Consider the following 15,388-nt stretch of genomic DNA (forward strand, 5'->3'; position numbering starts at 1 on the left):
AGTAATATTAGATTAATTATTTAATTTATTTAATTATTTAATTATTATTTCATTCATTTTATTTGAACCTATTAATTCATATATAGGGGAAGATATTTTTCATATTTTATTTCCTCTTGCGCACTCACAAATGTTTACTTTTAAATTATTGCAATATCCGATTCTCTTAAGTACACACTTAAGAAATAAAAAATATATTTTATTGCAATTCGTAAAGCATATTAAGCTTAAGTATGTATGATTTTGGACACTTTTGATGAAACTCGAATTTACGGTTTAGATTGTTTTATCCTGACTATTAATATAAATAATTTAACTTTTAAGTTTGATTTCTTTGCTCTCGTTTTCTCTATTATTATTTGATGTAAATTATTGTAAGTAAGTTATATATATAGTAAGGAATTATCGCATAAGTTAGGTATAATTTTTAGGCGAGAAACTGACTTCTGAAGAGTCTTCGATATTTTTACTGCGTTTTGAAGATGTAGTTATTCTTGTTTCACCGCAGTAATTGTTATCAAAGAATACGTAAAGGCAGGTGATAGGTACAACACCCTTAAAAAATCTATGCCTACAATTGGCAAACCAACAGCCGTTAACCATCCTGGGAACGACCAGCATTGAGCTCCGCATATCTGGTAGAAAGTATCGGGTTGAGGCACTCGTGGCAGCAAAATTTAACCTCAGTTCTTCTAGTAGGAAATGCATTCATTAAACATTACGCACATATCATCAATTTCGGCCAAAATTATACGTAATTTTTGAAGAACAAGAGCGGGGAAAAATTTGCTGTCCGTGCGTATTGCCATTCAGAGGCACTTCTAACATGCCAAAACACTTTATTATTAACTTTATTTTATAACTTTATTTCTAACTTACTTTTAATATCTTATCACTTAATCTAGTAATCTTTATTTATTTATTTATTTATTTATTTATTTATAATTCATGTACATAAATGCCACACGTTGTGGCTATAATACTTGTCAACCCCCCCCCCCCCCAAATATTACACATTAATATAATATAGGTACGTAAGAACACAGGGAAGCATTAAGAATATTACAAAATTTTACAAAATAAAATAAAAGGTATAGTAAATTACAGTTAAATATTATTTAAAAAAGCATTCAAGGAGTAAAAAGCCTTGCCAACTAGTAAGGCTTTTAGACCAGCCATAACCTCTCTTACATCCCATTTCTGAAGAGCTTTTCTCAGGTTCAAGGGAAGGTTGTTGAACAGTCTGATGGCAGTATGAGACACAGACTGTTCAGCAACCTTCAGGCGAACAATTTCATAATTGATGAAAGGGTTTCTCATGTTCTTTATCATGTCCTTATGAATCAGGCCGGTGTCGTCAATCTTATCTCTTATCAATTTTTATTTTTATACATTCATTGAATTTTTCAGTTTTGAAACGAAAACAAAATTTCTTAGAATACATGCCGTAAACAGAACACTCGAGAGACTTCCCCCTGTATCTCATTTTCTGTACTCTTTTTACAATTTTATTTCTTTTAACAAAAAAAAAAACTCAATTTTCTTCCATACAATCTTTCAAGCGCTAATTTTTATTATTCTTTTCTTAAACATTTTTTTTCTCATTTCCAGGCGACCCACACCTTACCTTCAAAACACAATTTTTTTTTTTTTTTTTATGATTTCTTAAATGTATCCTCCTTCCTCGTTTCTTGACCCACATTATTTCGCCATGGTTTAATTTTTCCCCCCAACCGGTGGTATGTTGTAGAAGTATTCGTTTCCGAATATCCTCCACAAAATATTTCGATTTTAGGAGGATATTCGACAACGCTACTCTCCGTCTTTTCCGCTGATATACATCACGGACAGCGCATGCGCGTATTAGCGAGGATTCGCGATCGGCAGACGCCGCATCGAGGGGTCAAGAGAGTTCAGACAGAGTAGGTGGGTGAATTCAAATAAGGGTCAAATTCCAGGTTCTATTTCCTCCCAAAATTTTTTTCTGAATTTTTGGGCAAACCAAACTTTATTTTGACTATCATTAGGTGTAGACTTAGGAAATATAGCTCGTCGAGCTTAATAGTTGGGTTTAAACCCGAATTTCCACCGTCAAGTGTATCACTTCCCAAAATTTGCCGTAATTTTGCCTGATTTCCTAAATTTTCATCTCAGAGGTGACATATAATACTTTTAATTAAAAATTGAGCACAATTGTCTTAAAAGCATCGTCGAGCACTAAATTAAAGCATAATTGAAAACACGTAACCCTTTCATATCTTGCAGAACCAAAAAAATTAAGAAAAAATTCATCCGTCATGAAAGATACCTATCTGGAGCTTATTCTGCTTGTCTTTTAGACAGTTCCGTCTGTTTTTCAAAATGCGCACTGTTTTCGTTTCACACGAGAAGAAGCTTTTATTTCTCGGAATATTGCAATACAAAATGGATTAAAAACACCGAATTTTAAAACTTCGAGTGGGCGTGTACCCGCTAAAGTGGTGATAAAGCCAGGAAAAGTTAGAGGACTTACATTAACATAACAATTACACCGGTCAACTTTTTTTTTTTTTTTTTTTGAGCTTTGATTTTCCGAAGATTTGCCAATGGTTTTGGAGTAGATTTTTGGCGCTGATTCTAAAGAACACCTCCATTTACTTGTATCAATGCGATTTATCCTGGGAAAGTTCGGAATTTTCCTTAAAAATCTAGCTTTTCCAGAAGAGTCAATTTTCCGGGAGAATCTGTGCACAATGGAAAAAACACAGGAATTCTTCGATTTCGTAGCCTATGATACATAAGAAACTATATTGCACCCCTATTATAATTTCCTTTCTTTTCCTCATACCAAGGTTTTCCAGTCCAGTTCCATTAAAATCAATTAATTAGTCACCGAGATAGTGTTTTAAGCCACGGCCACCATCTTAGATTTTCGAACTCGGAAATTTGACTAAATTTGGAGTTCCCCATTCAAAAATACCCGCGGGTACCAAGTTTCGCGTAAATCGATTGATTAGGCTCTGAGATAGCATTTTAGGCCATGTCCGCCATCTTGGATTTTCGAATTTTAAAAATTTGACTAAAAATTCAAGTTCCCCATTGAAAAGTACCCCCGGGTACCAAGTTTCACTTTAATCGACTGATTAGGTGCTGAGATGGCATTTTAGGCCATGTCCGCCATCTTGGATTTTCGAATTTTAAAAATTTGACTAAAAATTCAAGTTCCCCATTGAAAAGTACCCCCGGGTACCAAGTTTCACTTTAATCGACTGATTAGGTGCTGAGATGGCATTTTAGGCCATGTCCGCCATCTTGGATTTTTGAATTTTAAAAATTTGACTAAAAATTCAAGTTCCCCATTGAAAAGTACCCCCGGGTACCAAGTTTCACTTTAATCGACTGATTAGGTGTTGAGATAGCATTTTAGGCCACGTCCGCCATCTTGGATTTTCGAATTTTGAAAATTCGACTAAAAATTCAAGTTTCCCATTCAAAAATACCCCCGGGTACCAAGTTTAGCGTAAATCGATTGATTGGGCGCTGAGATAGCATTTTAGGCCATGTCCGCCGTATTGGATTTTCGAATTATGAAAATTCGACCAAAAATTCGAGTTCCTCATTGAAAAATACCTCCAGGTACGAAATTTCACTTAAATCGGTAGAAAAGAGCGCCTACAGGGCTTAAACAAGCAAGTCTCAGTTGTAACAGTTTTCCACTCTGTCCCACTAAACTGGGACATGGGACAGGATGGAAACATATGGGACAGGATGGAACGGGACAAGATGGAACGGGACAGGATGGAATAAGCTGTTTTTTAAGCTTATCTCCAACAGTAAAGACAATTTTGGTGTTTTTTTTCACGGAATATTTAGGAGCACGTCCTAGAGGATCGGAATAAGAGAAAATTTTCCCTAACGCACACTTCGAAAGTATTTTACGAGCTGATATTAGTGTGTGTGTGTATGCTTGACGCCCTGTTAGTTATCATGTATAGCATTCTGTTTGGCATCATTAATGGCGTTAATCTTGCACAAAAATTTGCGAATTTCAGAATTTTTGCCATCTACGACGTTTGAACTATTCAATCAAAACAAAAAAAGTCGTTTTTGGAAAAACCTCAACGTTACGGCAATCATTTAGAGCTTATTACATCGTTGCCGTGTCTCTCCATGACTGTTGCTGACTGTTGCTCGGGACAATGACTCTAGCGCGTGAAAAAGTTATTGATGGAGCAAAAAATAAATTGACATATTTTTTTTCTCAAATTCAAAAGCATTACCTATCATCTCCGATAAAGTTTTCTTAAATAATCACTCTAGTTATGCTGCAACATCGATTTAAAGTCAAGAACCAGGCACGGGGGACACGCAAATTTGGGACAAATGTAGGCAATTTGCACATTCAAAGTTCTCCTAAATTTTTATGTCAGTCCAAATAAAGTGGGAAATAGCATGTAATAGTCAACAATAGTGTGGAAAATGAGAAAAAAATTTGATCTGCCCATGTTTCTCAGATTATGACGATTAAAACAGCTCGGGACACCAAATTAGACGCTTATTTGAACTCACCCAGGTACGCAAAAAGAAATATTTGCTAAGATGGCAAAAAATGGTTTGCGATTTCTGCAATTCGCTTTTTTTGCTAAAATGCCCACCCTCGTGGCGAGGCAGGCAAAACAATTTGCATAAGTAGTAATCTTACTGTGCGAAAATAGCAAACCATGATATTGCGAAAATAGCATTACTAGTTTCTGCTGTTATTGCTAAACCTTTTGATAGATTTGCAAAATTTTTGCCGAATTAGCGTACGGTTTTACTCTTTTTACTAATTATTTTGCGAAACTTACTAAAATCAATGACTACTTTAGCAACCTCAATATTGCGATTTTCACCACCTCATAAATTGCTGTTTTCCCAAGCTGCTATAATAATTCTAGTAAAGATTGTTACACACCTCTTATCGATTTATGTTTTATTTCTCATTTTTGTCTTTCCTCAATTTAAAAACTGAGGTTCTAAAAATAGTTGATGATATCTTATAATCTATGATGTTTGTTGTAGAAACAGTTTTTTTCCGAATAACAGCCATGTGTATAATACCCATTTCGCATCACCAATCAATGAGAATTAAGGACCCAATAGTCCGACTGCCTTGCGCAGAATGGAGCCTCCCCGAGGCGCGACGGCTCATGTCGCGCTCCGCATACTTGCGGCATTTTTGAAAGGTCCCGAGGCATTCCACAAAAAAATTGCAAAGACCGTTTCTATTCCGAATTTATAGCGAGGAAAAATATTATGAAAATATCATTTTTGAAAATTTTGCCGCCTGTGAGTTGTTCACAAGAAACCGCCAAGGAAGGACATTTGAAGGTCAGTTTAAGGAGAAAAATCGGGTTTTGAGGGGGACGGGGTGTTTCATAAAAAAACTGAACATGATTCTTGTAGAAAATTTTGTCCGGAACAAAATCGATGTCCTCACACTCTTCGCTATTCTAAGTACGTTTTTTTCCGAGATATTTTGCAAAAATCGATTTTTGGGGTCTTCATCGCCCCCTCCCCCTCCATCGGGAAGCTGATAAATCGGCTAGCTCGCAATTTTTTCCTTGAAATTTTACATCGTACCTGGCTAATATTCCTACAAGTTTAGGAATGATTAGAAAATTTCTGAATGTAAAGTCATGCTGCAATCCCAGTCAGCACCGCAATATTTTTAAAACATTTTTAAAACATTTTTGACATTATTTTGTGATTATTTTTAAAACATTGTCAAAATATTTGCAAAATTGCTACATGTTAACTCCATGTACATATTTTAAAAATATTTCCAAGGAAAATTTTAAAAATATTTTCAAGGAAAATTTTAAAAATATTTTCAAGGAAAATTTTAAAAATATTTTCAAGGAAAATTTTAAAAATATTTTCAAGGAAAATTTTAAAAATATTTTCAAGGAAAATTTTAAAAATATTTTCAAAATATTTTATCGAAAATATTTTACCGGAATATTTACCTGTTTGTATACCATGCGCGCTCTATCAATGGTTATTGACACTATTCCCTTCGGTATACTCAGCGCGCTCCGTCAAGTAGATGTGGAAGTACAGGCAAATTTCGTCATTTTCATAGTTCTGCAATTTTATTACATTTGTATCATGAAATACACAAGTACTGAACATTTTAAACCACTTACCTGAATTCCTGCGACGTTCAGGAACGTAAAACACCCGGACGCCCTCGTGCGGACTGGAACCTGGGCCGCAGGTTTGGTAGCCGAGCACTCTAACCATTGAGCCACAGAGAGCTCATGGTGGGCCGGGTTAAAATCACGCCTGTTATAGCATGCGTTGCGTCAGTGCGCGGCTCGTTCCTGTTATTTGTTTTTTTCGATCTCACGTAATAGGTACTTACATTAAATTTACATTAATGTAAATAACACCTTATAATAACTGAAAATAAGGACTTGAAAATATTTTTAAAAAATATTTTTAAAATAATTCAAAAATATTGTTTGTAAATATTTTTTTAAAAATACTTTAAAAATATTTTCAAAACTTTTTTATTAATATTTTAAAAATGTTTACAGACAATATTTTTGAATTATTTTCAAAATATTTTCGAAAAAATATTTTCAAAATATTACTTTAAAAAGTTTTGAAATATTTTTGAAAATAGTTGGAAAATATTTTTTAAAAATTCTTTACGTGACAATATTATAAAAATATTTTTATGCTTTCATTTTATAAATAATTACATTAAATATTTTTACAATATTGCTATGTAAATTATTTTTTAAAAGTATTTTCCAATTATTTTCAAAAATTTTTAGCAATGTTATTTAAAACTTTTTCAAAAATATTTTTTAAAACTATTTTAAAAAAGTTGTATCAATATTTTTCAGAGGATATTTTAAAAGCAATAATGAAAATATTTTTAAAATGTTTTTAAAATATTGCGGACTGACTGGGATGTGGCTAGTAGTCCAGGCGCCTGGTAGCTAAAAATGAGGCTACCTTGAATTTTGGGTACACAGCAATTTTTTTGGCTTACTTTATGTTTTTTGGGTCGCTGAATCCGAATCTGAAGTTTCCTACCGCGTGTCTGGTGAGTATTTTCCGTCATTTTGAAAAAATAGCCTAAAAAGGCCTTTTTTTGCGGTTTTTTTATGTAGCGGCTACGCATGAGAAAAAATCACAGATTTAGCTAATGTTTTGAATAGTTGACAAAATTTGGATGAAAATGGTGTATACATATGCTAGGTTTGCTTAAAAATTGAGGAAGATACAGCATCGTGAACATCGCGCCCATTCACGTTTTCGCGGCGCACCCGTTAACGCGTGCTCCGGCTCGCCGCGGTCAGCTAAGTTCCGAAGCGTTCCAAAGTTCCGAGATCCGAGGTTCCTCAATTTTTGAGCAAACCTAGCATATTCATATACCATTTTCTTCCAAATTTTGTCAGCTATTCAAAACATTAGCTAAATCCGGGATTTTTTCTCATGCGTAGCCGCTATATTAAAAAAAACCGCAAAAAAAGCCTTTTTAGGCCATTTTTTCAAAATGGCGGGAAATGCTCACCAGATACAAGGTAGGAAACTTCAGATTCGGATTCAGCGACCCAAAAAACATCAAGTAGGCCAAAAAAAAAATCGCTGTGTACTCAAAATTCCAGGTAGACTTACCAGGCGCCTGGACTATAGTATGAATGTATAATTTGGTCATTGAATGGTTTGTAATTATACTTTGAAACTACGGTTCAAATGAATATAGCGGTTCGAAATACAAAACTGCCTGTGATAATCACTCAAGCCATGCTTGCACAGTTATTTCAGAGTACCTATTCCTTAATATTGTACCTATGTATTAGTAATTGACATACCACATGCATGATTTACAGCGATGTTGGGGAAAAGGTCTTAAAATTCCGAAATTATTATATTAATTGATCGCTCAGCAGTCGAATCATTCTTGTAAATGGTGCCGTTCCCCGTAATTACGATATAAACCATCGAAGTCTCCATACGAGATCTGTGATTGCGATGGTTTCTCACGTGATACGGGAAAATTCATACGAAGAATTTCTCCATACATACCGACGAAACGAAGCACAAACCCGTGCTAGTCAAAGACACGAAGACAGAAAAGCGCGATCTCCGTAGTTTTAGTAAAAGTTTAGTTAAAAAAGTTTAGTTTAGTTAAAAAAGTTTTTCCCCTTGTGAAAAAGTTTTTCTTTCCACAGTAAAATATTTCTTTCTTGGGTTACGGAAATGATGCCATACAATTAATGACATAGCTGCTACAGGTCCTTCGACCAGGAGACACCGGAATGGAATTTTTTCGTTTCAAGGTAATCGCACGTGGGAGAGTGCGTCTCCAGTAATCGGGAAAGGCTGTTCTTGAAGCTGCATGACCAAATTTTCGCGAGGGTCAAACCGTTGCCTCTTCACTCGTTTCTCAAAAGAGACAATGGTTCATTCATGGGTACTGTTGCGTCAACGTTACCATAGAAATGCAGTTTTTTGACCATCTTTTCAGTGTGCATCAGAGTGGTGGCTTGAGTGGATTTTGATTGTCCTTGCTTCGTACATTTTCTGCTTTATCATCCCTTTGAAGTCAAGATATCCTCAGTTTCTTATGTTCAGTATTTGTCATTTCAGTATCTGTCATTAAACTAAGTACGTATGTTCTGTAAGTCAATTGTATTATTTCTTATGGTATTATTGCACTAAAGCTCATGTTCTTAGCATGAGATTGGAAGGGGAGATAACCTCATCTTTTTTGGAATAAAACTTGGAGAAACATTTTGGTGTCGTGACCAGGATTATACACAACGCAGGGGTGTCTCAAATGTATTTCTGATGGAATGTTATTGAAATGACCTTGGCGAGAAGGTGGATTATTGCAATTAGCTGATTAAAAGTAATCTTAAATGATTTGCAAGGATTGCTTGACAATTTGGCAATGTTGCAATGATTATTAAGTGGCCTATTTTCATTGAGATAGTAAGTCAGCTGTTTTTGATATTATGTGGTTATTCACCGATATGAACTGAGTTCGTCGAGACTCATCGGTGAAACTTGCAACTTATCAGCTGTAGATGGAAAAAGAATAAATTTACAATGATTATTTACATTTGTAGACACTTTAGACATATTAGTACGGCAGATGATGAGGTTGCCTCCTGTAGCTTTGTTGATTTGATTACGGTTCATTACGTAGGAGTCGTCTCTTTTCATTATTAATTTGTCCTCTTCAGATCGCAGGTGCACTGTGGATCCCACGTTTATAGGGTAATACCTCCCTGAAAAAGGTGCATCATTCGATGCTTAGGGTAATACCTCCCTGAAAAAGGTGCATCATTCGATGCTTAGGGTAATACCTCCCTGAAAAAGGTGCATCAGTGAATGACACGTTCATCCTTTGAGATGAATGTGTATTCGAGGTTGCGAATTAAATCCCATGTTTGCAGGGTAATTCCACCCCTGAACACAAAAAAAAAACGGGTGGTGCAAGTGAATGACATGTTCGTGCTGCGGTATGAATGTGTATCCACATGTGTGATACACATTCGTACTGTTGTATGGATGTGTATTCCATGAACGAGGATGTTGCTCCTGTTTGGATCGGTGTATCCAATGGGTGAACGAGGACTAACTCCTGTTCGGATCGGTGGATCCAATGGTATCAGGGTTACCCCCCTGAGCACAAAAAGGGTTGCATCAGTGAATGACATGCTCGTACTTTGTTATGAAGATGTCTTCGATGCTTAGGGTAATACCTCCCTGAAAAAGGTGCATCAATGTTCGATGCTTGAGAGGACGGCCAAGGAAAAGGAGAGCGAGTAGTTGTCAGGGTTGCCTCTGATGACATCATTAAGGATTGGATTTTCTGAATCTATGAGTTTACATTAGCACAATAAATGCAAACATTAATGAGATTTTGATTTATTTCAGTTTGATATCAAGAGTTTACTTTAAAGAAAAATGAACGTTGCATGTCAACGTGCGTTGCGATTGTTCGGATCGGTGTATCCAAAGGGTGAACGAGGACTAACTCATGTTCGGATCGGTGGATCCAATGGTATCAGGGTTATCCCCCTGAGCACAAAAAGGGTTGCATCAGTGAATGACATGCAACGTGCGCGAATTTAATTCAGTATGAAGAAGTTAATCTGTGAGTCCTGGTAATGAACGTAAAGGACAATTTAGTTGTTCAAAAATATTATTAGAGCTGCGCATGGAGTAAGTACGGAGATTTGATTATAATATTATTATTGGCAAAAATTGAAAATATTACTAGCTAATGAGTAATCAGTAACGGGAATTTTATACTCAAAGAGCATGAAAAAGAACCGTTCTCGCCAAAATTCAGGATCGGGTGAAACATTCATACTTTTCGAAATTTGAAATTCATAGAAAATACTTCCTCATGAAAATGTCACTACTGTGTCAATCGATGCTCAAGAGGGGAGGTGTGTATGCGGTGCGTTAAACGGTTTTTTTCACTTCCATGAAAAGTCTCAAGTAAATTTGTAACAGATAAAATGATGGTAGAAGACCTGAGTCAAGATGTGATCCGCTGGTCCATTACATTGCTGACATCTCGTCATCTTGAGTTTGGAGACGTCAAAATTATTTGACCCGTCAGGTATTACTGGTCAGTTAATAATGACATACTAAACTTACCATCCAGGACTTATGGAAGTTAAACTTCACTGGGATGAGTCTGTCCCTCGACTGATTTTTAAGAATTGAAGACATTTTATTCTGATAATTCATCCATTTCGGATCTAGAAGTTAAGATTTGCCATGTTGCTGAATGATGTATAAATTGAGTTACAAGGCTTTGCAGATGCTTCAGAGCAGGCATATACGGTATGCATCTATTTGCTTTCAATTAATGCATAAAACGAGGTTTAATGTCATCTTCTGATCGCAAATTCATCAGTTGCACCTCTTCACTCAATATTCATTCCAAGATTGGAATTATGTGAAACTGTAATTTCATCCAGGTTACTGTCTCAACTTGTAACTGCGATGTGTTCAGAATTTGCATCAATTGGGTATTTTGACCCTAAAACTGCCTTTCGTTAGATTCATGAATTTCCTTCCGTTGGAAAATGTTGTCGCAAACAGATTTGCTGACATTTAAACACTGAATTCGGATGTACAGTTATATCATGTTGAATCTGAGATCCATCCAGCTGGTTCAATTTCGCGGAATTGTCTCTGGGGGTCAGATGAAAACCTGAAGATTTATCTCATATTTATCTGGATAAGTTAGTGACGGCAGAGGAGGCTATGAAAGAGTGAAAAAAGAATTATGTCTATTGTTTACTGTACCTGATTTGGTTCAAAAATCTCCCCATCAAATAAAAAATTAGGAAACATGATAGTTAATGGTCTAGTTTGAGTATATTTTCGATCTTTATGGGATGTGCAGTTGTTGAGCATCGATTGCCACTTTGTCATTTTTAAAAATTGTAGCTGAATGCTGAATGAATTTTACATTGCGATGAGTCAATATTATGTTTAGTAATAGTATCTGAAATAATACTACCGGATAAAATATCATTGGTTGTTGATAATGAAACCGGAATTATATGTGAGTTTACTCACTTTCAGAAAAATTTGAATGAATAATTTTACTGATACGCTGGGAAATCGTCGGGAAAACGTAAAAGAGAGTAATGAAAATGGAATAATGTTAGCTCTGAAAACGCAGTTAGGTGTTGAATCCCTGCAGGATTCAAAGGGGGCGGCATGTTGCGTCAACGTTACCATAGAAATGCAGTTTTTTGACCATCTTTTCAGTGTGCATCAGAGTGGTAGCTTGAGTGGATTTTGATTGTCCTTGCTTCGTACATTTTCTACTTTATCATCCCTTTGAAGTCAAGATATCCTCAGTTTCTTATGTTCAGTATTTGTCATTTCAGTATCTGTCATTAAACTAAGTACGTGTGTTCTATAAGTCAATTGTATTATTTCTTATGGTATTATTGCACTAAAGCTCATGTTCTTAGCATGAGATTGGAAGGGGAGATAACCTCATCTTTTTTGGAATAAAACTTGGAGAAACAGGTACATACTTATTCAAGGCATGGCTAGTGCAGCATGGATAAGGTTCGTTACATCAACAATCTAGCTGAGCCGAACGGCGAAGCATAAAACAGAGGTTCAGTGAAAAGAAAAATGATGATTTTTTGACAGGAATAATAATCGATTGGCTGCTCGGCGTCAACATCTATTAGCCGATCCGAAGATTAAGCCTTGGAAACCGTAGTTGTTTTGCTGCGGTGAAAAATTATAATGATGTTTATTGGAAACAGCCTCACTGGAGTGACACTGCAATATCTGTCAGGTGAGGAGTATTGGGGTGGAACCCCTTGCAAGGAGCATACGCTTGAATAGACGTAATCAAATAACAATGATCTCGCAGTCTTAGCAAGAGCCTTGTACCTCTCGAAGCAGAAAAAACCGCGCATGCACCCGGTTGCGCTTGCAGTACTTGAACCCCCCTCCCCCTCAATGATCTTAATTTATTTGTTTTTATATTTTTATCTCACTAGTTTATTTTTGTCTCATAGGGGGACCTTATGAATGCCAGCAAGGAAGGGTTATGATGTTATCATTGTTAAATGACGAATGAAGACTTGACTTCTCAATTAAATCCGACTCGGATATCGGGTTTTCTGATGGAATTTCTTGCGGTGTCCTTTGCGGTGTTTCCTGCGGTAAAATATGAGATTGACATGAGCCAAACATGGTTTAACATCAAACAACTTATATCAAAGTCAAGTTTTGTTCTAGTTTTGGGGATTGCTTCAATTCAACTTCAGAACAATAAATATGTCGGCCGAAAAATGTTAGACTTAAGAAACTGACGCTACTTCAATGCCGTTAATGTATTTTTGAAAACTACACATCTCGCATTATGAGGAGCTACTGTTCATAGTTCATTTGAAGTACGACACATGATGTCCGTAAAGTTTGCAAACCGACTTTCCAAATATAATTTTTTTTTCTCACCATTGCTCATTGTTGGCTCACTTCATAAAAATCATTTTCATTTTTTTGGTGAGGCATGTATTTCCCAAAAACTGTGCTCGAATATTTGGAGAGATCCTTTGACTCAAGCACCTTAATTTTCTCCGATTAGGTTCAAATTGGTGGCAAGGTACGCAGAATCATTTGCTCGCCTTTGTATAACTCTCAGTTTTTATTTCTTCCCCCCCCCCCCAATCAAAAATGGCGGGCTAAATTTCGAGGCTCATCAAATAAAGGCATTACCCCCGAATTGCATCCAAAATTGGTCTCAAATGAAGCAAGATAATTTGCTCACCTTTACTTACACCTTTATTTCCGTTGTTTTCCTCCTGAAATCAACCCCCCTCCCCCTATCCACACCAAAAAAAAAATTTGGAGCTCACAGTTTCATGTCATACAGTTTCCAATGCATGGTTTTCAAACATTATTAAAATACACAAAATTTCATTTCAAAAAGTTCCATAAAATATTGCATCCTTAGTTTGAACCACCGCGAACATTACCTGCCACGCACTTTGCGGAGCGCCTTCATCATCTTAATTATGCTTCAAACTTACACTTGAGCACTTACACTCAAAATCATGAAATTATTAAGAAAATGGTGCTTTATGTAGTGATACAAGCAACCGTTTTTGTGTTATGGGTAAAGAACCGATTTTGGGGCACTTACCCCCCCCCCCAAAAAAAAAAAAAAAAAAAAAAAAAAACCAAACACGTCACGTTATCGAAGAAGGCTTTTTTGGTTACCTAGGGGTCAAAAGGACTCACTATGCCAAATACCAGCTTGTTATTAATTTTTTCTCTTAACTTTCATATAATTCCTGGAATACATCGATGATCGGCCGATGGACTTGCTCTGCTATTGATCGCAACCCCCCCTCCCCCTCTTCACAAATATTCAGTGAAAAGCTCGCTCGTGTCCAATTCCTGAATGCAATGTTTGTGTAACTTTTTCCAACTCATGTCAAAGGCCTCTCGGCCGATATCTGTACAAATCAAAAGAATACAACCTTATATATAAAATCCGGACCTAATAACCCAACTTAAATTGTGACTATGAGACTAGATGCATCTTTGAAGGGATGTTGGGGGTTGCAACGGTCACGGCAACTTTCTGTGAATTTAACAATTTTGATAAATAAAGCTTTATAAAATATAGCTTCTAACTATACACGAGTAAACAGTTTACTAAAGTGTTAGACTAAATAAAATAAAATTTGGTGGCTTACACTACAAAAAACCCCAATTAAATTTTTCTAGAATAAAGAGTTAGTAAAACAGAAAAAACAAAAGCTTGAATAAAACAGACAGAAAATTCAAGAAGAAATAAACATAACTGAACTACGAGTAAAAATAAGTAAAATCCGCAATTTCCCAAAAGGACAACAATTATAAATGATTTTGGTTAACAGGGGTCATTTGGCACATCAACAAAAAATTGTCGATCTCTTCTCCCAAAGGATGTTCAGATTTGAAAATCGGATTATTTTAACGCCTCCAGTGTTTGATTGGCATTTTACCCCAAAAATACACCGAATCGCCGTGTAACTCCAAAAAATGGGGAAATAGGGAAAACGTAAAACGTAAAACGAAGACAAATCCTATTTTTTCGCCTTATAATTTGAGCCCGCAGTCAAAACCACCCTTACTATTTGGAATGTGCCTAAACGGGATCATTATACCCTAAAACCCTGAAAACGGGATTTCAGGGGGCTGGAAACATTTTCATTGAATGTTTTGGGGTTGATTTACCCCTCAAGTTAGTGGCCTGAAGCTCAATTTTGGGTCGTTTCTGAGAGACGGATGGTAGACGAGTGCTCTGGAACACCCGGTATAATATTGAAGTAGGGTAATTCTACTTTCTCAGGTTGGTAGCCTCATGCCGCTCTCTGATTGGCCGGCTCCCACTTGCCTTCTTGTATCATTCTATGTTCTCGTTGTTCGTATTCATGTAGCCCTTTTGCGATGCATTATAGTCCCCCACGTATTTCACGCTCGAAATAATTGTTATTTATTTCTCGCCCTTATCCACCCTCTATCAGGTTATGGGCCGTCCGCTTTGATGTGTGCAGAAATGCAGAAGTTTTGACAGTCGGTATGATCGCGTAAAAAGTGGCTGTACTAGTCCCGGTCCCGTGATGGCGTTCTAACCTCGTCTCCTCGTGTTCGGTTTTATTCTTCCCAGTTAGTGAAACGTCCTGGAATCTGTGATCAAGGAAAACGGTGTGTGTGGAAGTAATGGCTGTGTCATACCATAATTTCGTGAAGCCATTTGACGGCACCGGTTTTGATGCTTGGAAGTTCAGAGTGGAAGCTCGTTTGGGAAGAGAAGGTTGCAAGGAGGCGTTGTTTGAGAAGAAAACCACCATGA

General features: G+C 36.4%; 1 protein-coding gene across 3 annotated transcripts in view; it reads left to right on the forward strand.

The window, feature by feature from the left end:
• The window catches only part of LOC140224051 (uncharacterized), a 101,985-nt gene extending 88,984 nt beyond the window's left edge, over window positions 1-13,001 (forward strand). For all 3 annotated transcript variants that reach the window (XR_011899291.1, XR_011899292.1, XM_072297132.1), the window contains one exon: window positions 12,558-13,001. The gene's annotated coding sequence lies outside the window, so the exon portion shown is untranslated. The remainder of the gene's footprint in view (window positions 1-12,557) is intronic.
• Window positions 13,002-15,388: the final 2,387 nt, after the last annotated feature.

This window comes from Bemisia tabaci, chromosome 2 (genome assembly GCF_918797505.1).
Source record: "Bemisia tabaci chromosome 2, PGI_BMITA_v3".
Classification (NCBI taxonomy): domain Eukaryota; kingdom Metazoa; phylum Arthropoda; class Insecta; order Hemiptera; family Aleyrodidae; genus Bemisia; species Bemisia tabaci.